This window comes from Theropithecus gelada, chromosome 8 (assembly GCF_003255815.1).
Source record: "Theropithecus gelada isolate Dixy chromosome 8, Tgel_1.0, whole genome shotgun sequence".
In the NCBI taxonomy this organism is placed as follows: Eukaryota; Metazoa; Chordata; class Mammalia; order Primates; family Cercopithecidae; genus Theropithecus; species Theropithecus gelada.
In genome coordinates this window covers 109,018,097-109,044,979 of record NC_037676.1, presented here as the reverse complement: position 1 = coordinate 109,044,979, position 26,883 = coordinate 109,018,097, and positions in this window count along the sequence as shown.

The window sequence follows — 26,883 nt, the reverse complement described above, 5'->3', positions numbered from 1 at the left end:
ATTGGCCAGTCAAGATCATGGCACAGTTAGAAGTCTCTACTCAACAGTCACCTATGCGTGTGCCCCTACCTCTCCTTCTGACCCACACCTCCTGGGTCCCAAACATGACCTTCTTGAAAGTGTAGGCCAAAAATTCTCCTTACCTCTGAATCTACTTCCTCCTATCCCCACCTCCTAGATACTAATGCTTCAGACTTTCACTTCTTCTCCCAAGTGTTAGAGCAAGTTGTATCTCCAAAGGGATCTAGGGAAGCTCTACACTGCATCCTTAGGCATCTAGGCTATGAACCCAGGGAGTCTTGTCCCTGATGCCCCTCCCAATTTAGGTATACAGCTGTCGACATGGGCAGTTATGTGGGACCTGTTCCCCACCACCTTTGTTAGGGCCCCAAGTTCTATTAGGAGCCACGGCCCCAAGTTTGTAAATGGCTAGGAGGATTGTTCTCCCATTGTGTAAGATGCTCTCCTCGCCCAATTTCTACCCAGCTTATCCCTCTGCAATACAATCTCCAAGCCTTGGCTCTTTGGCCAGGGCATTAGAACTGATAACCCAGTACTTTAACAACTGGAACTAGGTCTATGACAACATAGTAGATCAGGATGAAAGTGAATTGAGTCAATTAAAGGGAGGCACATATTCCTATACTGGCAAATGGGGGCAATGAGAGAACGTCCTTCAGCTGTGTTCCCAAAATCCATCTACAAAAAGAGAGAAAAGAGAGAGAAGAGGGGAAAAAGGGAAGAGAGAGAAGGGAAAGAGAGAAGGAAAAGAGAGAAGGAAAAGAGAGAAGGAAAAGAGAGAGAGAGAGAGAGAAGACAGAGAGTAGAAAGAGAGAAATAGAAGTAGTAAAGAAAAAAAAAAAACAGTGTACCCTATTCCTTTAAAAGCCAGGATAGGCCGGGCACGGTGGCTCACGCCTGTAATCCCAGCACTTTGGGAGGCCGAGACGAGTGGATCACGAGGTCAGGAGATCAAGACCATCCTGGCTAACACGGTGAAACCCCGTCTCTACTAAAAATACAAAAAATTAGCCAGGCGTGGTGGTGGGCGCTTGTAGTCCCAGCTACTCGGGAGGCTGAGGCAGGAGAATTGCTAGAACCCAGGAGGCGGAGCTTGCAGTGAGCCGAGGTCGCGCCACTGCACTCCAGCCTGGGCGACAGAGCGAGACTCCGTCTCAAAAAAAAAAAAAAAAAGCCAGGATAAATTTAAAACCCATAATTGATCATTGAAGATCTTCTCCAGGACCCTATAACACTTCCATACCAACTTGTTGTCAGTGTAAACAAGGGCATAGCCTGAAAGCACTGAGACCACTGAAAACCTGTAGCCTTCCTATCAAAAATCCTTAACCCAGTAACCCATGAATGGCCCCAAAGCATTTAATCTGTACCAGCAACTGCTTTGCTAGCAGAAGAAAGTAGAAAAATAACTTTCAGAGGAAACTTCATTGTGAGCACACCTCACCAGTTCAGAATTATCCTAAGTCAAAAAAGTAAAAAGGTAGCTTACTAACTCAAAATTCATAATGTATGGGGCTACTCTATTGGAAAAAGGTGATTTAACATTAACCACTGAAAATTCCCTTAACCAAGCAGGTTTCCTAATGAGGGATTAAACCTTAATTACCATACAAAGGTCCGACCAGACCTAGGAGAAACTCCCTTCAGGACAGGAGGATAGATGGTTCCTCCTGGGTGACTGAGGAAAAAAAACCACACACAATGGGTATTCGGTAATTGATAGGGAAACTGTTGTAGAAGCAGAGTTCAGAAAATTGCCTAATAATTGGTCTGCTCAAACGTGGGAGCTGTTTGCACTCAGCCAAGCATTAAAGTACTTGCAGAATCAAAAAAACCATCTACACCAATTCTAAGTTAATTTGGACTAAACAAGGTCTTATTAATAGCAAAGGATAATTGAAATCCCAAACTTACAAGGTTTTCAACAAAAGTAAAATTTGCTAAAAGTTAACAGTGTAACCTGTATTATCCTAACTTCTAATCTTGTGGCCTTAGACAGTCTAGTCCACAGACATAAACGAAGTTCGCTTTGGAAAAAATGCTTACCATCTTCAAAACAAAACTATCTCAATCCTGACTCAAAAGGTTACCTACACCCTCTCTGAAATGAATTTGCATAAGAACTGTTGTTTACGGGAATGCATCTTGATGGGGCAGCTGGGTTGTTATGAAATACTCAGGAACCCAGCCCAGCTCTAGAACTCACCTCTGAGCGCAAAGCCAATGTTGGACATGCTGGTAAAGGACCACTAGAATCCAGCAGCCTGGACCCCTTTCTTTGTAGTCAAGAAAGGCAGGAAAACAGGTGCAGGACTGCTACATCAGTGAGCGTCACAAACCTGATAAGCAGAGGTCCATGGGTGGTTACGCACCCTGGAAAGGAATAAGCACTAGGACCATAGAGGACGCTCTAGGACTAATGCTCATCGGCAAATGACTAGAGGTGCTGGCATCCCTATGTTCTTTTTTCAGATGGGAAGCATTCCCCCCAAGGCAAAAACACCCCTAAGATATATTCTGGAGAGTTCAGCCCAGTCAGAGTGTATGGACCTTTTTCTCTCTCAGACTTGAAGCAAATTAGAATAGACCTAGGTAAATTATCAGATAACCTTGATGGCTATATTGATGTTTTATAAGGGTTAGGACAATTCTTTGATCTGACATGGAGAGATATAATGTTACTGCTAGATCAGACACTAACCCCAAATGAGAGAAGTGCTGCCATAACTGCAGCCTGAGAGTTTGGCAATCTCTGTTATCTCAGTCAGGTCAATGATAGCATGACAACAGAGGAAAGAGAACAATTCCCCAGCAGTTCCCAGTGTAGACCCTCACTGTGATGCAGAATCAGAACATGGAGATTGATGCTGCAGACATTTGCTAACTTGCGTGCTAAAAGGACTAAGGAAGACTAGGAAGCAGCCTCTAAGTTGTCCACTCTAACAGAGGGAAAGGGAGAAAATCCTACTGCCTTTCTGGAGAGACTAAGGGAGGCATTGAGGAAGCATACCTCTCTGTCCCCTGACTCTAGTGAAGGCCAACTAATCTTAAAGGATAAGTTTATCACTCATTCAGTTGCAGACATTAGAAGAAACTTCAGAAGTCTACCTTAGGCCCGGAGCAAAACTTAGAAGCCCTTTTGAACTTGGCAACCTCGGTTTTTTTATAATAGAGATCAAGAGGAGCAGGTGGAACAGGACAAACAGGATTAAAAAAAAAAAAAAAAAAAAAGGCCACTGCTTTAATCATAGCCCTCAGGCAAGCGGACCTTGGAGGCTCTGGAAAAGGGAAAGTCTGGGCAAATCAAATGCCTAATAGGACTTGCTTCCAGTGCGGTCTACAAGGACACCTTAAAAAAGATTGTCTGAATAGAAATAAGCCACCCCCTCATCCATGCCCCTTATGTCAAGGCAATCACTGGAAGGCCCACTGCCCCAGGGGATGAAGGTCCTCTGAGTCAGAAGCCACTAACCAGATGATCCAGCAGCAGGACTGAGGGTGCCTGGGGCAAGTGCCAGCCCATGCCATCACCCTCACAGAGTCCTGGTTATGTTTGACCATTGAGGGCCAGGGGTTAACTGTCTCCTGGACACTGGTGCAGCCTTCTCAGTCTTACTCTCCTGTCCTGGACAACTGTCCTCCAGATCTGTCACTATCCGAGAGATATCCTAAGACAGACAGTCACTAGATACTTCTCCCAGCCACTAAGTTGTGACTGGAGAACTTTACTCTTTTCTTATGCCTTTCTAATTATGCCTGAAGACCCTACTCCTTTCTTAGGGAGAGATCCTAGCAAAAGCAGGGGCCATTATACACTAGAATTAGGAGAAAGAAAAAGGGTAAATATATATATAATCTCTAAGTATGCTTACCTAGTCCTCCATGCCCATGCAGCAATATGGAGAGAAAGGGAATTCCTAACTTCTGAGGGAACACCTATTAAACATCAGGAAGCCATTATGAGATTATTATTGGCTGTACAGAAGCCTAAAGAGAGGGCAGTCTTACACTGCTGGGGTCGTCAGAAAGGAAAGGAAAATAGAAGGGAACCTCCAAGCGGATATTGAAGCCTAAAGAACTGCAAGGCGGGACTCTCCATTAGAAATGCTTATAGAAGGACCCCTAGTATGGGGTAATCGCCTCCGGGGAAACCGAGCCCCGGTACTCAGCAGAAGAAATAGAATGTAGAACCTCATGAGGACATAGTTTCCTCCCCTCAGGATGGCTAGCCACGGAAGAAGGAAAAATACTTTTGCCTGCAGTTAACCAATGGAAATTATTTAAAACTCTTCACCAGACCGTTCACTTAGGCATTCATAGCACCCATCAGATGGCCAAATCTTTATTTACTGGACCAGACCTTTTCAAAACTATCAAGCAGATAGTCAGGGCCTGTGAAGAGTGCCAAAGAAATAATCACTTCAGGCCGTACATTTCAATCCCTGTATCTTTAACCTCCTTGTTGTTTGTCTATTCCAGAATTGAAGCTGTAAAACTACCAACAGTTCTTCAAATGGAGCCCCAGATGCAGTCCATAACTAAGATCTACTGTGGACCCCTGGACCAGCCTGCTAGGCCATGCTCTGATGTTGATGACATTGAAGGCACCCCTCCCAAGGAAATCTCAACTGCCTGACCCCTACTACGCCACAATTCAGCAGGAAGCAGAGCAGTTGTTGGCCAACCTCCTCAATAGCACTCGGTTTTCCTGTTGAGAGGGGGGACTGAGAGACAGGACTAGCTGAATTTCCTAGGCCAACTAAGAAGTCCTAAGTCTAGCAAGGGAAGGTGAACACAACTACCTTTAAACACAGGGCTTGTAACTCAGCTCACACCCGACCAATCGGGTAGTAAAGAGGGTTCACTAAAATACCAATTAGGCTAAAAGCAGGAGGTAAAGAAATAGTCAAATCATCTATCATCTGAGAGCACAGTGGGAGGGACAATGATTGGGATATAAACCCCAGGCATTTGAGCCAGGAGTGAGCAACCCCCTTTGGGTCCCCTCCCATTGTATGGGAGCTCTGTTTTCACTCTATCAAATCTTGCAACTGTACACTCTTTCGGTCCATGTTTGTTCCAGCTCGAGCTGAGCTTTCACTCACCGTCCACCACTGCTGTTCACCGTCATCACAGACCTGCCATTAACTTCCACCCTTCCAGATCTGGCAGGATGTCCACTGCGTTTCTGATGCAGCGAGGCTCCCACTGCTGCTCCCAATTGGGCTAGAGGCTTGCCACCTTTCCTGCATAGCTAAGTGCCTGGGTTTGTCCCAATTGAGCTGAACACTAGTCACTGGGCTCCATGGTTCTCTTCCATGACCCACAGCTTCTAATAGAGCTATAACACTCACAACATGGCCCAAGGTTCCATTCCTTGTAATCTGTGAGGCCAAGAGCCCCAGGTCAGAGAACAAAAGACTTGCTGCCATCTTGTGAGCAGCCCACCACCATCTTGGGAGCTTTAAGAACAAAGACCCACCCCGTAATACTTTTCACACGGTGGCAGAAGAGAGCAGTGTCCAGCAAAGGGGAAGCCCCTTAGAAAACCATCAGATCTTGTAAGAACTCACTATCATGGGAACAGCATGCCCCCCCTTGATTCAATTATCTACACTTGGTCCTGCCCTTGATGTGTGGGGATTATTACAATCAGGACGAGAGTTAGGTAGGAACACAGAGCCAAACCATATCAGGTTGTCTCTTCAACAAATGCTGCTCAGTAAATGGAATATCCACAAGAATGAAATTGGTCCTTTACCTTACGCCATATATACGATAAACTGAAAATGAATTAAAGGCCTAAATACAAGAACTAAAACTATACAACTCTTAGAAGTAAACGGAGTAAAATCTTCCTGACACAGAATTCAGTAATGATTTCTTAAATATGACACCAAAAAGCAACAAAAGAAAAATTGGACTTTAACTGCTACTTCAAAAGACAAACTGTACTTCAGCACAATTTGAAACTTTTGTTTATCAAAGGACACTATCAAGAGAGTGCAAAATCATCCCACAGACTGGGAGAAAATATCAGCAAATCATACATCAGATGAGGGTCTAGTATCAAGAACACACACTGAACTTTTACAATTTAACAACAAAAATACAAAAAAAAAAAAACCAATTGCATGTGTGTGTATATATATATGGATTTATATACAAGTATACATATAAATTATCCAAGGATTCCATAAATTCATATATATAATTATATATATGGTATGTTCATATAAATTGAATGTTATCTTGTTGAGACTTCTATATGTATTCTAAATGCATAAATTCACATATATATGAATTGAAAACAGATGTTCAGAAACTTGTATACAGATGTTCATAGCAGCTATTCACTATAGTCAAAAGGTGGAAATATCCAAAGTGTCCATAATGGGTAAACAAAAGGTGGTATATACATACAATGGAATAGTCTTCAGTGATATAAAAGGAATGAAGCACTGATACATGCTGCAACATGGATGAATGTTGAAAACATTATGCTAAGTAAAAGAAGCCACCGCATAAGGCCATATCTTGTATTATTCCATTTATATGAAAAATCCATAGTAGGCAAACTCATAGAGACAGAAAGGGCTGGTGTGTGGAGGAGAAAATGGGGGGGGATACTTACTGGTTATGGGCTTCCATTAGCAGTGGTGAAAAAGTTCTGGAACTGGATAGTGGTGATGGCTGCATCACATTATGAATATATTTAATGCACTGTATTTTACACTTCAAATGGTTAAAATAGTGTATTTTATGTTGAGTATGTTTTACCACAATTTTTTAAATCTGGAGTTCCTTCTGGGAACATAGTGGAGGGCCCTAGAGAGGTGTGAAGTTGTATCAGCTGTTGGAGGGATGGGGAGCAAGCTGATGGGAGGAGGAGTTGCATAAAGACACCAGAAAGGAAATTTGGGACCAAATTGGAAGAGGCCTGAACGTCATATGAGCTTGTGTATTACCCTAAAGACTATAAAGAACCATTAAAGAATTTTAAGCTGCAGGGTAAATGGATCTGGCAGTTCTAAAGTTTCTGTAATACTTTTTTGAATGGAGTCCTGGTAGGGTATCTAAGCAGCTATCAAACACTCTTTTACTGAGAGTTTCATTAGTAAGCATAATTAAATTATCCCCTGCCCTTTTCCAGGAAGCCAGGGCTAAAATGTCCTCTCCTAGTGTATAATTTTTGCTAAATCTTTCTTCAACTGTAAGCCAAAAGAAGTTGCCAGACTGGTGACCATCTCTAACAAAGTTTTAATACCTCTCAAAGAATACTTTTTGTAAAAAAGTATGAAGACTAATGCCGCCATAAACAATTAGTGGATTAAAGGCCTAGGCCATGTTAAAAGGAAAAAAAAAAAATTTGCAAAAAAGTTTCCTCTGCTCCCAGGCAGCCCTGAAACCTCCTCCCAGCTGTGGGGTGATCCTTTGTACATAAGCACAAAAGCCAGGGCTGTTAATATTACAGGGCAGAAAGTCAACTCTGCCGCCTGCAAGTCTGGCATGTAAGGCATATAGATCTATCTTTAATGAAAACCACAAGCAGCTGGTACTTTGGGCACCCTGAGAATGCAGGCAGGAATTCTCCATGATCCAACCCTGGCCATAAGCGCACATGAGCACCTGATGCTGAGAGACTTTGGTAAGATCATTGGTAAGTCTCTACCGCTGTCAATAGTCTAAGCGCTACTCTGTTTAAGTTAGATGAATTCGTAAATATCATCCGGAGGCCTCATTACCATTGTTCCCCATTTGCAGGCCTTTAGTAGACTTTAAGTAATGTTATAGTTTCAGATTCAAATATCCAACAAAATAATACTTCTTTTGTTTTAAAAATCAACCACGTTAGTCAATGTGTATTCAAGACCCTCCTTGAGCTGCTTACAGTCATTCTATGCTTCTAGACTCATCTCCCGCTGCTCCCCCAGAGAGCTCCAACTTTCACTCATTTATCTCCTTGTGTACCTACTGATGTGCTGGGTGCTGGAATATGAAGATGAATAAGATATGGCTTCTGCTTTCAAGGTACTATCGTAATCCAACAGAAAAACAGAACTGGGCTATCGCAGGAACAATGTATCTTTCAAATGTATCTCCCCAGTGCTGTTTTAGTGTCTGCCAAAATTCTATGCAAAACATTTTAGAAGCTTTACAAAATTAGTCACCTCTCCATTCTAGGCAGGACCTTACTTTGCATTATTTAAGCACAATGAGATAGAAATATAGGAAAATTAAAGAGACTAGCCAAATGGGCTTTACTGTCTCTTTATGGCTGACAATGCTGCGCCAAGCAGTACTTCGATAATACTAGCTTTGCTCCTGCTCTGAGCATGAGGGTGTCATCCCCACCTGTGCAATTCAGACCTCCTAGACCAGGCACACATTCCACAGCCAGACCTCATGACCTTGACCAAGTCGATGGCATCAAAAGCTGAGGAAGTGCTATATTCTCTTTTATTACCTCCTGAGCCTCAAACTGTGCTATCTAATCACAACTTTCACTTATTTTTGAGTCGTAAAGGGGCAAGTCTCTAACATGTTCTAGAAACATTAAAGAGCAGGCAAACTCTGGACAAATAGTTTTCTCTCAGACATTTTATAAGATCAATATGTTCATTCCCCTGTGCAATATGCAGAATTTATCTTACAGTGACTTATTTAAAAACACTAAACTATGGAAACACTTAATCCTGTTTCCCATGAAAAGATAATAACAATTACATGCCAAGTATTAGGGATTTTGACTGAGGACCTCACATAGCAAACATCAAGCATGGTGCTGGGTGCATAGTTTATATATGTATTCGTTGTGGCCTTGGACGCAAACAATAAATGACAAAGGTCATGTGGAAACATGAGAAGCAGTGTCTGGAAATAGTCAGGCCTGGTTTTGGTCCTCCTTTGCTATTAATGACCTCAAATGACTGTGAGAAAATCCCATCACTTTTTGTGGTTTTGGTTTCCTCATCTGAACATTAGAAACCGAGCTTAATTTCCAAACTTCTTTCTAACTCTAAAAAATGTATCATTTTGTATTCTTAAGCCAAATCTCCCACCCCATCCTCAGCCTTTCCTCTAAGATGCCCAGTCTTTTTAGTCTGACCACTAGAATATAATGAGCTCCATTAAATCTTAGTAATATAAGTTCTAATTTCTAGTATATGGTAGGCACTCAGTAAATTACATTTCATCTTACTATAGAAAGACAGTAATTTTAGTCCTAAATGTGGGCTTCCATGGAAAACTGGTACTTTTCTCCCAGTTTATACAGATTCTAATTAAATTTCTATAGAACTTTTTTCAATGCCTGTTAGTTCCATCCTATTTGCATGTAGGAATTCTACATAATCATTAATAAATTTTATCACTCGCCCCTCACTTTGCAAACTAAAGTCAATCTGACATTTTCCACCTAAAGTCATTAAGGCAGATAGCTTTCTGTCTGATATTTCCACCCTATGTGTCAAATATTCCATACCAATGGAATGGAATCACACACGAGGGGACAACTGTGAACTTCATATGCAGTCTTTGGATTAAGACAAAAAGTATTGTGGGATACATATTCACCATGAATGAGTTTTCATTTTGGCCTGCATATGTTATAGGATTATTATTCTAAGACTACTATTATCTTGAGACTAGAGTAAACTCATATGGGAATATCTCTCTTCTTCTTGCACTGCTACCTGGCAGTAAGGCAGCCCAAGATCCTCCAAGTAGTTAGTAGAATCAGGTCACTGTATGTTTTGCAGACCCAACCTTCTTCAGGGCCAGTTCAAGGCCATTTGGATGGAGGTAGTAGGAAGCCTCTAATATTGCATTCATTGCCAATCAGGGAGCCATGGGCTTTTGGGGTAATAAAACTAACAATTATATTTTATTTGATTTATCTGAATCTGTTTTGTGCTTGTTATTACCCAGGGCAGAAGAGAGGTGATTCCTTGGTACCCCAGGATGCCAACAGGTTTAGAAGGCCATTTCTACATTGGCTCAATTTTACTTTTCAGGACATGTTTTTATAACTTTGCGGGCAAAAGAACATAGAATTAGAGTGAACACTTGAATCCCTTAGCTCTAACTCCTCCTTTCCCTAAATATACGCAAAATCTATAGTTCAGAAGGCAGGTCAGAGTTTAGAATACCAGACAAATCTGTGTGTCTCTAATTTACTTCCAAAGAGAAGGAGTGAGAATCTATTAAAGAGAAAATGATAAGAAATATGGGAGGAAAAAATAGGTAAATAGCCACAGAAACTAGAAAATTCAATCTTAGCAAAAACAAAAATTCTAATATTGAGAACTCTTAGCAAAGAAATGAAACTTATCGCTAGAAATACAATGCTCAAGCTAGGTGGTCATGTCAAAGGGCTCTAGATGAGATGTACAATTTGAAGGAGAAATTAAAGATTCTCTGAGATCCAAATACACGACACAGTCAGAAGACAACAAGCTGCTGTCCAGCCCATAGCACAACCTAGAATAACCCTTTTTCCTCACATAACAAGAGAGGCCACCAGGTGTCAGTGAAAGCTAGAAAATAAAAACAAGACTTTGGGCATTTTGGTTGTTTTGTTTGAAGAGCTTGCCTAAATTTACACGAGGTGATAACATTCTGGATATGTTTGAGATTTTAAAAAATGATGTATCTCAAATATAGGAAATCTCAAATACAGAAATTCACAAATGTCAAAAAAAAAGTGTGTTAATAAACATCATGATGTACTCCCAATTGTTTACATATCAGAGAATGTCTATTTTAGTTAACCAATGCCACATTTGAGATGAAGAAACAAAGTTTTCAATTGGTTAGAGGCACAGGAGATAGTAAATTATTTTAATCAACTCGATTGTCAGATGCATCCCCACCCAGGATCAGCGCAAGCATCACGTGAAAGAGGCAGTCGTTTGAGGATCCCAACTATTGATTAACTCCAAGACATTTTAGCTGGCTTTTCCATACCACACTGCCCTCCCCCAAGCTCATGACCTTGCTTCAGATTGTTAATGGCAATTTAGAGAAAGTACCATTTCACGAATTGTTGTGCCAGAAACAATCTAGTGAAAACAATCAACTCCCTTCCCCCCAATGGATCTTAAATGTACCATGCTTAGAATACATTACAGCCTCCTGGAAAGCAATTTTCTATCTTTCTACTTTAGAAGCCAATAGGTCCCTGAGGGGCCTCACCTGTGCTTTGAAGTTAGCCCCGTTCTTAAGACTTAACTGCCTCTCTTTGCCTCAAAACCAAAATTATTCCTGAGTAAATAAAAACCAGCCTTTTTTAAATTTCAACCTTATACTTACAGGACAATATATTCACTCATATTATTTGACATTAGCAGCCATTCTATTTTGTAGCTAAAATAATACATCCCTGTTTTATAAATGAGACTGAAACTAAATAATTCATCCAAGTTTGCACACTAACTTCTTAGCCTCAATTTCCAATCTGCAAATTTTTCTGACTCAGCTCCAAGAGCAAATACAAATAAAGAGCAATGTTATAAAAAATATTTTCTGTTTCCAGAGAAAACTGCTATACAAAGGTAGAATAGACAAATGTGAATCTGGTTATCTGACAGAAAAAAAAAAATTCAATACTGACAACAAAAGCAATATTAGTCAAATTTTAGCAAGGAGACTAAATTTGTCATGAGCCTATAGCACTATAAACAAAATAGAAAATGGCTACATATTTTTTCATGTCTTTGGCAGAAATAGGGTGGGTTGTGAGGCAAACTCTGTGTTTATTTAAAAGGCTAAATTTTATGTTTTTCAATTGTATTACCAGGAAACTGCAAGAAGCAGAAAAGTAAAAATTATGAAGACTTGAGAAGGAATGCCAATAATATAAATAATTTACCCACCTGGATACTCAACTGAGCTAAACAGAGAGGTCAGCAGATGGGGCTGGAAACATGTGCTTTATCACTGCGAGCTGTGGGAGAAGGCGGCATAGGTGGGAGGCAGCGCTGCCTAAATGATGGTCTCTAAACAGATTCACCTGAAGCAGAACCCAAGACAAGGATTGGACTAGAAGTAGTTCATCTGGGAATTAATCCAAGAAGGGGAGTGAGGGAGTGAGACAGGGAAGAGAAGAAAGCCAACAAAGAGAATGTTCTAAAGCCAGTTATTGCTGCAGGCAGCCTGAGCTCACTCCATCTGGGTAAGGCTGGGAGAAAGCACAGAACACAGCTCTGAGAGTTATCTCAGCCTAGGCTCCGGGAAGCTGGCATATTTATTCATTGACTCCTGGGCTGTCATTGTTTGAGGGCTACTTCTAGGGACGTGAACTCTTAAGTACTTACAGCTTGTCTTATGCATGGGCCAAGAATATTCCTGTGGCCAGAAAAAAACAAACAACAAAACACACATTCCAAAACAAAGGGCAAGTGTTTGTGATAAACACTCTTCTGCGTGTAGAGGTGAACACTGGGAGGAGAAGGATGGGGATCCGGTAGAATTTGTTGTATCCTTCAAATCACAGGCAGAGGGCCTGGCGTGGCAGCTCCCACCTGTAATCCCAGCAATGTGGAAGGCAGAGGCGGGAGGATCACTTGAGGGCAGGAGTTTGAGACCAGCCTGGGCAACATGGGGAAACCCTGTCTCTACTAAAAATACAAAAATTAGCCAGGCGTGGTGGTTCATGCCTGTAATCCCAGCTACTCAGGAGACTGAGGCACGAGAATCCCTTGAACGTGGGAGGTGGAAGTTGCAGTGAGCTAAGATCACGCCACTGCACTCCAGCCTGGGCAACAGTCAGAGTAAGACTCTGACTCTGTCTCAAAAAAAAAAAAAAAAGTCACAGACAGAACTGGCCAAACTCAGGATCCACCCACCACCCAAACACACACACACACACACACATAAACACATAAGGCAGGTACTTCACTCTAAGCTTACCACACGGCCAAGAGCGGAGAGAACAGACATTAGGTGTTCCTGAGCGAAGAAGCAGCAGCCGAGCCATGTATACTCAGGTCTTCACCCAAATTCATTGCTTAAATAACACCTCTGCTGGGGGGAATGAATGGGGAGATGAAAGGGGCCAGGGGCATGCTCTGATAGAGCTGGAGAAAAAGGGACTTCTCAACAAGGGTAGTTCTGGCTAAGAATTGCAGCAGGTGAGGACTATCTTGAAAAATCACCCAGAAGGTTTTCACTCACCTTTTTACCTCTTGTTACTGACTATAGAGAAATCCTGAGAAAACCGCTTTTTCTGGTGTAACTTAGGTTTCACTGAGGTATTAGCACATCTCAACAGAAGTAGCAGAAGGTATATTTTAGGCAGTAGAGATCCAAAATACATACGTTTAATAGAGAGTCAACTGGCATAAACATTACTTTCAGACATTAACATTTTTCCTCTACGGGAGAATTCAAAACTATAATCCAGCTATTGGGTAGTAAATCAGGCTATCTTAAAATATTTTTATAACTCCCAGATATCAAGTAAATTGACTTAAAAAGATGAGAAGAAAATAAGCAAAAACAAATAAATGCTATGAACAGCAAATAGTCTTATTTATAACTTGTCAGAATTTTTTAAAAGTTTTTATAGGATTATAGCATACTTTTCCTAGGACCATTTACATAACATGTGGATGTGGCAGGCCAACACAAACCACCCAACTTATTTTATTGGAAAGGGAAGCCTTTCTGATATATATTTGGCAGTATCTATATCTATATATAGATACATGCACATATATAATGTGTGTGTGAATGTATTTATGTGTGTATACCACTGACTTATTGAGTATAGGTTTGAATAATAGATTTGAGTGTAGATTCAAATAATAGCCTTTGGCAATTTTCAATTCCAAAGAAAGTTAAGGAGAGAATCAAAAAAGACCTATAAAATTCCCATGAGAAAAGCAAGTATGTGCTATGAGAGACAATGGACCACCTTTGAGGGCCAAAGACAACTTATTCAGCATTGACCAAGGGAGACTGGGGAAAGGAGAGAAAGAGATCATATTAGTTATCTATTGCTGTGTAATGAGTTCACCTACAATGTAGCAGCTTGGAACAAAAACAGTTGATCATCTTACAGAATTTATAAAGGTCAGGAATCTGAGAGTGACTTAGTTGGGTCTGACTAAGGACTCTCATGAGGTTGCAGTCACCTGAAGACCGGGCTGGAGGAGTCACTTCCGAAGTCCCACTCCTGGGACTTTCGGCCATAATACTCAGTTACTCACTGCACGGGCCTCTCCCTAGCACTGCATGAAAGCCAGCCTCCATAGAAGCAGGTGATCTAAGAGAGAGAGCAACCAAGAAGGAAGCCACAGTGTTGTTTACCATCGTAGAAGTGACACACCCACACTTCTGCCACATTCTATTGATCACATAGACCAACCCTGCAACAATGTGGGAGGGAACATGTATATATACCAGTGCCCACATTAGCAGGCAGGATCGCTGGTGGCTATCTGGGAAGCTGGAAGAAAATAAGTACATATAGGCCTTGGAGCCTTTCCATCACAGCCAAAGAGATGATAACCTCAGTGAAACCTTTCTGAAGGATGAGGTCTTGATGCAAGAGCAAAAAGATTGTCAGAAAAAGCCTGAAAAATTGGAAAAGGTAGACTATTGCAAACCGATAAGACAACACAGAGAAGCTGAAGGAGGAACCGGTTGGGAAAGCAGTCAGGTCTATTGTGAATTGATAGTGCAGAAAGCAGGCATTTTCTAAGCAAAATTGTGGTTCTCGCTTTGGAAATTTTATATCCGATCCTACTTAGAGTAGAAAAGATGTCCTGGGATTTTCTGGTTTTTGTTTTTCTTTAGTATAAGCCTTCATTTGTCATGCATTGCAACATGGCCAACTCTGGCTCCCAGCTAAGGAAGCCCCACAGGTAATCCTTGGGCACACAGAGATGAAAAGGAGGAACATCCATGAGATTCAGACAGGTCAATGGTTCTGAGCAGACAGAATGCAATTGTATCTCTTAAGATCATTACCAAAAGCCTCCAGAGCACCAACCATGTATAGAACGATGATGCATAAAATGTCACTATGGGGAATGTTAGGCTCCAGACATTCAAACAATACCACATGCCTGACACGGTACCAAAGGCAAATTTGTTTCTTTTGGCCACAGATCTAAATTACAGGCTTTACTATGACCAAGGATTTGAGTTTTTTTCATCCTAAGAGCAAGGCCTTTACCAATGAAATGAGTTTGACCCTGCGGTGGTTGTAAAACATGCCGCCGATCGTTTGGCATGTCTCCCAGCAGAGGCAGATCTTAATCCTTCTTTCCTTAAGCATGGGCCAGGCTTACTAACTTCTTCCTAACAAACAGAATGTGGAGGAAATGACTTCCAGGGCCAGGTCATACAAAGCAATATGGCTGCTGCTTGGCTGTCTCTTGAGACACAGGTGTTTGGAGCCCTGGGTCACCATGTGAGAAGTCTGGCCGCTGAAGCCACCACGCTGAACAGAGAGCCCTGGGAGAGGCCACAGAGACCCAGAGAAAGATGCCCCAGGAGAGACACAGTGTGGCAACCCCAGCCCACAGCAGAACTTTGAGTTCAGAGGCCTTCGAGAAGACCCAGCCTCAGCCATTATGGGACTGCAGTCCCACAAGAGAACCTGAGCGAGAGCCGCCTACCTGTACTCAGCCAAACCTCAGCACTTTCAGAGATAATCATCGTCAGTGATCCTTCTTGCTTTAAGCTGTTACCTGAGGGAGTTTTGTTAAACAGTCATAGATAACCTGAGACAGACTTCATTAAAAGTAAAAAGTCCTTCAACCACAACTAATGAGAAAAGGGGACTGAGAGGGATTGTTTATTTGTATGGAAAAGGACTTCATTTGATATGTTTTGGTCAGGGTTTGTGACCCTGAAAGCCACCAATTTCCTTCTTCCCGCTTCCTGTCTTCCCGCTTCCTCTCTTCCTCTCTTCCTCCTAAGCGCAGGCCTCTTGCAGCGCTTTCTCTCCTGCAGAGCTCAGCTGTCAAACTTTCCCAGTACAAAACAAGTCACTTTCTTTTCCTTCTGTTTAGAAATTCTAGTGGCCATTACCCTCAGAAATGGCTATTTTAAGGGAGAAAACAACCAAATAACTGTGAAAAAGTGATATTTTACTGGAAGATGACAATATCCAAAGGGTAATTTTCAATACAACATTAATATAAATTGCATTAGTCTCTTTTGTTGTTGGGGTTTTTTTTTTTTTAATTTTTTGTTTGTTTGTTTTTTGAGACAGAGTCTCACTTTGTTGCCCGGGCTGGAGTGCAGTGGCACAATCTCGGCTCACTGTAACCTCCACCTCCCAGGTTCAAGCGATTCTCCTGCCTCAGCCTCCCGGGTAGCGGGACTACATGTGTGGGTGCCACCACGCCTGGCTAATTTTTGTATTTTCAGTAGAGACAGGGTTTTGCCATGTTGGCTAGGCTAGTCTCGAACTCCTGGCCTCAAGCAATCTGCCCACCTCAGCCTCCCAAAGTGCTGGGATTACAGGCGTGAGCCGCTGCGCCTGGCCTGTTGTTGTTTTTAAGCGACATATAAAGCATTCATACATTCACGGGTGGCTCCTTTTAATCACCGCAGCAGGAAATGTTGTGTGGATTGAAAGACTCCGAATGCAGGAGATGGACAGGACGCATTTGCTTCCCAGATCTAATTTAGAGGATGCTAGAAGTGCAGACAACAAAGCAGTCTCAGAAATGGCCAGTGCAGCACCTGCCAATGAGAGACACTCCAGGAGTGCCAGGAGAGAAGGAAAGCCAGGATAGGGGGCAGCCAGTGAGCAAAATAAGAGGGACTGGGGGGATAGGTAGGGGGGATGAAGTGGAATACCGGAGCTTCTTACTCAAAGTAACATCAACTGTGTCTCCTACACCTGTGACGCCTGTCCTACATGAAATTAGTGTTGTCACATAGGACAAATACGAACTAAGTGGCCCAGGCCCTCCTTTCTACAGATGCAGAACATCAAAGTAAGCTTTGCCTGAATGTCTGATGTGCTCTGTAGGACTCAATGGCCTTTGTGGCAGATTTTTGACATTTGCATACTGGCCTTGAACCTTGGGCCAATTCTACCATTTATTACAAATGCAACATTTAAATGTGGCCATGAAGTTCCTTTCTGGGGTCACAGTTATTCTGCATGTTAACTCCTAGATGCTCATATCAACCTACAAAGGTTCCTTGATTTGACAGTATCTTTACTTCCTAAAGAAGCACTAGAGATGGGCTTTCTCATGATATATTAAAACTGAATGACAGAAGAGTGTTGGAGAAAATGTGAGTTCTCCACACATGTGGTTCATGTGCCTGTGGCCTTCATCGGCATGCTTGGTGGTGATAATCTCTACAACGGTTGTCCTCAAGTCTGGCAGCACCTTAGAATCACTGAGAGAGTTTATGAAAAATAGTCCTGCCAAGCCCTCCCAGACCAATTATATTCAAATCACTAGGGTTAAGACCCAGGCATTGGTGTTTTTTTAAATCTCTCTCATGATTCTAATGTGCAGTTAGGTGAATTTCTGCTTTATATCATTTTTATCTACAATAAATTCTTCTGGTTTTCAGAGTAAATAAATGTTTTCAATGCCTTCTGGTACCATAGGGCTGTTCACCCCTATCATTCATCTTTAAGTATTGCTACAGTTGGTACTAAAAATGGCCCTAAATCCTTATGGAAAAGAAACATTGAAGAGGATTAGGAAAGACAGAACTCTGAGAAGAAATTGATGCTTGAAAGTGTAGATCTGTACTCAACATGATCCTGAGTCTAGTCATTTTCCTTAAAGACTTGACAATGGCTTCAAAGAATCTTATGTAACCCAAGTTAAACTGGGTACTCTCTAGACCAGAACCAGCATAATATTGTATCCACAAGACAGCTCAAAGATACTTCCAAAAAGCCTTAATAGATGGTATAAGTCTTTACTTACATTTCTTGAAAATTGAGAGATGAAACTATGTAGCAACATATGCTTTAAAATACTGTCACCTCAAAATCCTACATTATAGTATAGCAAATGCCTCTAATATTGATTCCCTGCTCTTTCTAAATACCCTGTCTTTCTTTCTTTCTTTTTTCTTTTTTGAGACAGAGTCTCGCTGTTGCCCAAGCTGGAGTGCAGTGGCGTGATCTCAGCTGACTGCAAGCTCTACCTCCTGGGTTCACACCATTCTCGTGCCTCAGCCTCCCAAGTAGCTGGGACTACAGGCGCCCACCACTACACCCTGCTAAATTGTTTTATATTTTTAGTAAAGATGGGGTTTCACTGTGTTAACCAGGATGGCCTTGACCTCCCGACCTCGTGATCCGCCTACCTTGGCCTCCCAAAGTGCTGGGATTACAGGCATGAGCCACCGCACCCGGCCAGTACCCTGTCTTTCAAAAGCTCAGCGTACTCAGGGTTTTTGTTTCTCTCTCTCTCCCTTTTCAAATCCATTCCTTTCTCCGATAAATAGCTTTCTGTCTCTTGAATATTTCACCAGTCATCAATATCTTTTGTGCTTTATGCCCAGTATCCATAATTTCTTTTTCCCCCAGCTGAATTTAGGTATAATTGATAAATAAAATTGTGTACATTTATGGTATGCAATGTGACATTTTGATATCTACATACATCACGAAATATTAAATCAAGCTAATTAACATATCTATTGCCCCTCGTGCTTATCCTTTTGTCGTGAGAATGTTTAAAATTTACTCTCAGCAATTTTCAAGTGTGCAATATTATTAACTGTAATCACCATGCTGCACAGTAGGTCTCCAGAACTTATTCATCCTAACTGAAACTTTGTACCCTTTGGCCAACATCTTCCATGTCTTATTCTGTTAATGATACAAGCATTTTTCTTAATCAACCTTGCCTCTCTTAAAAGTGTTTCCAGTGGAGCTGACCAAGCCTGCCTCAAGGGCCAACCGTCAGAGGGCCAATCATGAGATCTGGTCAGTCATCTGCACCCCACAGCGATCTGTTTAAGAACAAATGTCCCAGCAAGGCGAATTAAGGGCAATGGAACAATTCCAAGATTGCTTACATTGTTAGACAGGAAGCTTGCTTTCTTCTGAGGATACTAGTCTTAGGAATAGATAGTTGATAACTGCTGCAAGTGACTATGAGAATTCTAAGAATGAAGCCAATGACAAGGAAATAGAATTTATGGGTAGAAAGAAAGTACACCTGGATATGACATAACTCTAGTAGGTTAATCCCAAACCTGCTTAGCTTTTGATGGAATCCAGCTGTGCTTCCAGAAAAACTATCCTGTGTTACACATATAGAAAACAACGAACTATTTTAAAGTAGACTGAGTTTGGTTTCTATTACTTGACACTGAAAGAGTTACATCTAATACAGAAACCAGTACTTGGAAATAAGGTGTTATAAATAAATCCATAAAATGTGGAATTGGCCGAGCTGTGATATGGTAGATGGCAGTAAAAATACCCATATCCTTACTAAGGATTTGGAAATGTTTGCTACAAGGTGCTTGACCTGTCACTTATTGTACCTCCGGATGCAGATAATGTGCCTAACAAGGCTAGAATGTTAGAAAACTTTGCAGAAAAACTCTAGAATGTAGGAATACATTGGTTACTGCTTGCAGCCTTCACTGAAGTCCAGCAACGGAGAGACTTTGTTTATGAAGAACTTAAATGCATGCTAGCCTATCTGGAGACAGAGAAGGAAAACAGTAACACTCTGCTAAGAAAGACTTTTCCTGTCCACAAGTAATCGAAGATGTTTTAGAACCTGTTTGTCTTTTTATAGCAGGGCTAGAGATATTAAATTCTTTGTCCCAGACTGAAGTTAGAATTGAGGCTAAAAGTGGAACCAGAGATAAGATAGACACCCAGGAGGAAGAGTCAACACCTTCCTCCCTCGGGCTTCTTTTAAGCACCCTGACCTGTGAGCTCCCTGTCTACATAGGAGATAACCCCAAGGGAAAAAGCCAATCATTTGTCTGCAGGTTGGCAACAAGGGACAGATAAGATGGAATTTTTGAACTATCTTGAGACAAAGGTGGAACTGGAAAATATGAAGCTAATCACTGGTCTAATGTGCAGAGCTCTCCTTAGGCCCCATTGTCCCAAATCTAAATTCTGAGACACTGACTTGACAAGATAATTAACCTTATCAGGACTAAAATGGACACACCTATCAAACTTTTAAGAGATGTGTTTTCAGCGAATTCTCAGTCTGTTAAACAAAGGTCAATACATGTATCGTTCTGAAGCTTTTCTTCTTTCAGTTAGTAGTAGGTTGTATCTTGTGGAAAGGTCTATACTAGTCTTTACTGTCTTAACTCTCTCACATTAATTTCTGCAAATGGTATTTCATTGTATAATTTATTTTTCAAATTCACTATTTATCTTTATTTTCAAGTCCACTATTGCTAACCACGACTGCTATCCAATTTAGGTATATCATAAAGAATGATCCAACAGATATACTTTACTGTATTTATGGAAATAGTTTTTTACTTAAGTCTCAAACCTGGTACTATTGGAAGGGTTAACATATCCTAGCTGACAACTTCTTTAAGCTCAAAAAAGCATTTGTTCAATAAACAAATTGATGGCTATCATTATTACCATGAGTGTCATACTTTATTCCCTCATCTGAGAGTCTTATAAATATCCTCCATAATACTCCAACCAAATACCCCATTGATGGAAGAGCAAAGCGCCCCACGGACAGTGAGTTGAGGTCCTGGCCTTTTGTGGAGCCCACCAGCACAGTCTCACACCGGAGTCTTTTTTTTTTTTTTTTTTCTAGTTGGTTTTGTTAAAGTCCCATGGTTTCCTAATATGCCAGCAGTATGTTTGTTTTTCATTTGCTTGTGGGTTATTAAAGCCACAGATGTGGGTGGGTGGCAGGAACTCAGCACTTTGCTTCCTTAGTGATAAGTACCGCCATCAACTGCACACACATGGCTCCTATTAAAGTCAATGGAAGGCACGTGTCTAATTTGGAGGGCAAAATTGGCAAAACTGAAACAGTTGTAGCTATTGACCCTCTGTTTTGAATGGGGTGAATAGTTCAGTTCCTTCTTCTAACCTGTTTATATGAATTCCTCATTGCATAATGGTCATCTCTTTCTACCTCTATTCACATATCCTGGGATTTTCTCTAGGCTTTTCTTGGGTCAGTATTCACTTCTTTCTTTTTCGTTATGAAAGAAGAAACCTAGGAAAGCCATTTTGGATCAAGTCTATGAACACCAATGACAAACAATAACCCTCTAGTGCCAACAGAAGCTGGGTGACCAATTGTTGAGACATTTGAGAGGAGAATTAAATATCTAATTGGAGCAATGAATTAAAGGTAATGAGAGGGGAAGCCAGCTGGATTTCCTGGGTCGAGTGGGGACTTGGAGAAGTCCTGTCTAGCTAGAGGATTTTCTGTCTAGCTAGAGGATTGGAAACCCACCAATCAGCGCTCTGTGTCTATTGTAAATGCACCAATCAGCACTCTGCAAAAACACACCAATCAGTGTTCTGTGTCTACCTAAGGGATTGTAAATGCACCAATCAGCACTCTGTAAAATGGACCAATCAGCACTCTGTAAACTGGATCAATCAGCACCCTGTAAAATGGACCAATCAGCAGGATGTGGGCAGGGACAAATAAGGGAATAAAAGCTGGCCACCCCAGCCAGCAGTGGCAACCCACTCGGGTCCCCTTCCACACTGTGGAAGCTTTGTTCTTTTGCTCTTCACAATAAATCTTGCTGCTGCTCACTCTTTGGTTCTGTGCCACCTTTAAGAGCTGTAACACTCACCATGAAGGTCCATTGCTTCATTCTTGAAGTCAGCAAGACCAAGAACCCACCTGAAGGAACCAACTCCAGACACAGTAAGACTCCTTTTGCCCTCAATTTGTCTATGATTCATTGGCTAATTTTGTGAACATTTTTTGAACATCTTAACTTGCCAATTACTGGTAGAATCAGGACACATAACAAAACAAAGACAATTTCTATATCCAAAGATTTTACATTCTAGGAAGGACAGTCAAAAAAATTGTCTCCAACATGAAATCATGAACAACTTGAGGGTGGGGAACCTATGCCATTACTGTCATGTTGTCAGTACTCAATAATTACTTATTATTCTTATTAATAAAATAATTGCAATGTGTGGGAAAAGGTCAACTAGAGATATTAGAGACAAGGTCTGAGAGTTAAAAGAATGCTTCAAACTTAGATGGAGAATTACAAAGCATCACCATAGAGGTTATAGAGAAAATGTCAAAATGAATAGGATTGATCATATGAAGCCTGACCAGCTTTGGAGCAGCTGATGACCCCTATGAGACAGAACAAGAACAAGGAGTTATCAGGACACGTAGAGATATAGGATAAGAATCTGTAAAAACTAATGCCACAGAAGGCAAGGAAGAGAGAGAAATATCCAAGAGGGTATTTGTTACAGAGTTACATACATAGAAAAGTTACAGAGTACATATGTAAAATGCAAACTAAAAGTGTATGTTTAACAACAGGGATTGAAAAAACATAAAAAAGTGAAAACCAGGCCAAAACTGTAAATAAGAAGTAGATGAGAGAAAGCAAAACATAAGCTTAGAGGAATAGGGGCTTCCTATGCCCATCCTTATATATAACAGCTTCTTTTGCACCACTCCACAGAACCCAACACAAAGATTATTAAAGCAGTCTCCTATGAAATTCAGATATATTTCAAGGCCAGGCTCAGTGGCTCACACCTGTAATCCCAGCACTTTGGGAGGCCAAGGTGGGCAGATCACTTAAGGTCAGGAGTTTGAGACTAGCCTGGCCAACATGGTGAAACCCCATCTCTGTTAAAAATACAAAAATTAGCTAGGTGTGGTGGTGCATTCTTGTAATCCCAGCTACTTGGGAGGCTGAGGCAGGAGAATAGCTTGAACCCATGAGGCAGAAGTTGCAGTGAGCCGAGATCACGCCACTGCACGCCACAGTGCAGTGGGTGACAGAGGGATAGTCTGTCTCAAAAAAAAAAAAAAAAAAAAATTAGCTGGGCATGGTGGTGCATGTCTGTAATTCCAGCTCCTCAGGGGCATGAGGCAGAAGAATCGCTTGAACCCGGGAGGAAGAGGTTGCAGTGAGCCAAGGCGGAGATTGCAGTGAGCCGAGATCACATCACTACACCGCAGCCTGTGTGATAGAGTGAGGAAAGAGAAAGAAAGAAAAAGAAAGAGAGAGAGAGGAAGGAAGGAAGGAAGGAAGGAAGGAAGGAAGGAAGGAAGGAAGGAAGGAAGGAAAGAAGGGAGGGAGGGAGGGAGGGAGAGAGGGAGGGAGGGAGGGAAGGGAAAAAAGGAAAGGGAAGGGGAGGGGAGGGGGAGGGGAGGGGAGGGAAGGGAAAGGAAGGGAAAGAAAGGGAAAGAAAGGAAAGGGAAAGGAAGAAAGAGAGAGATAGGAAAGAAAGAAAAAGGAAGGAAGGAAGGAAGGGAGGGAAGAAAGGATCAGATATATTTCAATATTTCAAGTTGGACAAAAGGTATTGTATCACCTTAAAATAAAATACTGGTAGTTTTCCCCAATTTGCAAGAAAAATAAAGGGTGATATGTTGTTAATTCCATTTGTCTCATATATTTGTATTACATTTTTGGCATCTGCTCCATACTTCTGCTCTCAAGTGATAAAGGATGAAAAATAAGGGACTAAATAGCAATCAATATTAAAGAGGGAAACCTAGGAAGAAGTTAACCATGTTGGTTTGGTGACTTTATTTCATGGACACATATGCTCAAGATTGTGATTTTATACTACAAACTTAAAGTATGCTCTTAATACATGTGATAGAATTAACTAGTGCTTTTTTTTTTCATGGTGATCTGAAAAGTACCATAAAATTTGAGCACTGTTATCTCCTAAAACAATTTAAGAACCATTGGCCTAACACATTAATTGGCATAAAGTAAGCAAACAAACTTCTAAACTGTCATTTACCTAGATTTCTATGATAGCAATCAGAGAAATGATGGTGCACCAGTATACCGAAACTGAAGAAATGATAGCACAGCCCAGGTCAATTTTACTTTTCCCCATGTATATTTCTTGACAGAAGCCTCATAGTGAATTCAGTGTGGAATGCACACTCTGGTGAGAAGCAGCTTTCACCTTTGGGCCTACAGGAAGATGATTATTGCCAAGAATGTGGAATCTTCTAGACTGGGAAGTGAGACTATTGGGAGAGATTGGAAAAGCTAGATAATTGAAAAGAATCAATATTTTAATAAGTATTACTGTATACTATTGAAATGGGAAAGTTCCCTTGTCCCCCTCGCAGGGCGTGCAATGGGGGTGTGGCTCCCTTCTTCAGTGCCCTGCTGCTTAAACCTCCAGGGGAGCACACAGATGGGCAGGCGGTGGGGTTCTGACCCCACCCCAGTATCTAGGGGTGAATGTTTACAGCTCCTGAAGCCCCAGTGGGCATGCATTACAGGGTGTTCTTTTAGTTTTTCTTTTATTTTGCCGTCTATAGGAGGCTTGTGTTAGCCGGCTCAATTAGACCCTCTACCTGTCGCAAGGACAGAGGGCTTTCTGTATCCCGTGGTTTCCTGCCCTGATGTACCAGAAGAATTGGAGCACACACGGACTCGGAGAATCAGAGCAAAGTTTCATTGAGTAGAAGTAGCTCTCAGCAGATGGGGGGCCAGAAGGGAGATGGTTTCCCCGGGAGTAAGGCTGCTGAGCAGCCCAGGCTCTTCTCCGACTGCCCCAGCCAAACTCCACATTGTTGCACCAGTCAGTGGCCTGCTGGTGGCTGTCAGTGCACTCTTCTGCTGCGTGCTCCTCTTCGTGCCCTCACGACGTCCAGCTGCTTCTGTTCTTCTGCTGCCAATGTGTTCCTCTGACTGTCCAGCAGCTTCTTCTGTCTCTGCTCTGCTAGGGTCTTGGGTTTTTATAGGCCCAGGATGGGGGCGTGGCAGGCCAGGGTTGTCTTGGAAAATGCAACCTTTGGACACGAAGGCAGAAGTGCCCGTCCTCACCTAGGTTCGTAGGGGTAGAGCCCTAGCCAGGGACCATGCCCTCCTCTACCCAGCACTTCCCTTCCCCAATTCCATATCATTTAAAAGGACCGTGCTCTTCCCTTCCCAGCACTCCCTATTAATATTCTCAAAGTAGACCAAATACTTGAATTTTTTTCTAGATTACTTTTGAGTATCTGGATTGTATTTTTTTAATGTAAAACTACTACTTAAATGGGCCTACCTGAGTCTCTGAGTTCAAACACGTTACACCTAGAATTTCAGGTTCATTGGGGTCACTCTGGCAGGTCTCCAGGTTTAACAAGCCTGACTTCCTGGGTAGAAGACTTCCTTGCCAATGATACATTGATACGCACATTCTCTTTGTATCACTGTAGATACTGGGCCTGCCACCTCTGAGTGACTAAATCCTGGACAAAGGGCTGTGTCCACCTACCTTGCTTTAATTCATCACTAAGTTTAAAACCAGAAGGCTTTCTGTTTATCAGCAACATGTATAACCTACTTCCTGTTAGTATCCAAAGGAAGCTGGATACCATCATGAATAAAAGGAAATGTTCTCTAAGACCTTCAAGGAGGCACAGCTGAAGGAAAGACATTTGAATACTATTGCTATGGTTGGTCTAAATAAAAGAGTTGGTCTCTTTGGTCATGCTCAAAGCTTGTGATCTTTAATATTATATACCAAGAGATGACTGCACGCAGAATCTACATTTAGAAGAAATTGGTGTCCCAGTCTTAATCAAACCTCTCAGGTAGAGAAACCAGAGCCTTGTATCCCATGGTGAAAATTTACTGCTGCATCATTGGTAGGCTATCATTTTCCAAACAATCATCAAATAAGCTAGAGCAATTTCCCATTTTCTCCACCCTTGGGAGAAGTCACTGGAAGAAATAGACCTCACATTGATTTACAATTCTAGACAGTCTTTCCCACCTATGTGAGAAAGTATTTCTCTTATGGCTTTTTTCAGCTGTTGTCTTTTCCTGACACAAGTGTCCAACACTCTGGCAGGTGAATTCTGTGACCCTTGGTGGCCTTGGATGCTGGCATTTGTAAACCAGTATATTTCTGTCATCACCCACACGCCAAAGCTCAGAAGAAAGCTGCATGTGCCTTGGAGGAAAGACAGCTGCCTGATCCCTGGAGGAAAATGCAATTAAGAAACCTTTCACCACACAGCCTCAGCAGAGCTAAGGGAGTTCAGGCGAAGGGAATGGACTCCCTGGGACCAGATATATGTCCCTGACCAAGAAGCCTAAGGAGACAGCAAGTAGAACAAAAGGGTAAAAGATCAGTGTGTCATCTTGTTCCTCATTTTACCCAAACCCTTGTCTGACGCAGCACCCATAAACTGCTTTCTTTGATTCTGTATGGCAAGGCACCCAGGGTGAAATTAATTTCCATTACACTTAATGTTTTGTAAACATAGCATGAACTGATTGAAACAAAAGGAGCCAAATCTACACAAAAGAGTCATCTACCCTGAGCCTGGTTACCTGTCCGGTGAAACATCTGATACTTTACTGGAAGGCAATTAATGATTTTCTACTTTGTCAAACAATAGAGTGTGTAAAACCATCACAGGGTGAAGTGACACTTTACACACTGAAAAGATTATAGAATGTTAGAGACAGAAATTACCTTAGAATGAAGATTTCTAAGCCCCTCATTTTGGACGAGGAACGTGCGTCTCAGTAAAGTGCATTCACCAAGTTTACACAGCCAGTTAGTGAGAGTCATAAACTTTATATAGTTATTTAGCAAAAAATCATTTAGTGATATTTCCAGGCACGATGCTGAAGACTGAGGGTACAAAGGAGAAATAAACAAGTCTGGGTTCCTTGAGGTCAGGGGCTATGGTTTTCCAACTGGGA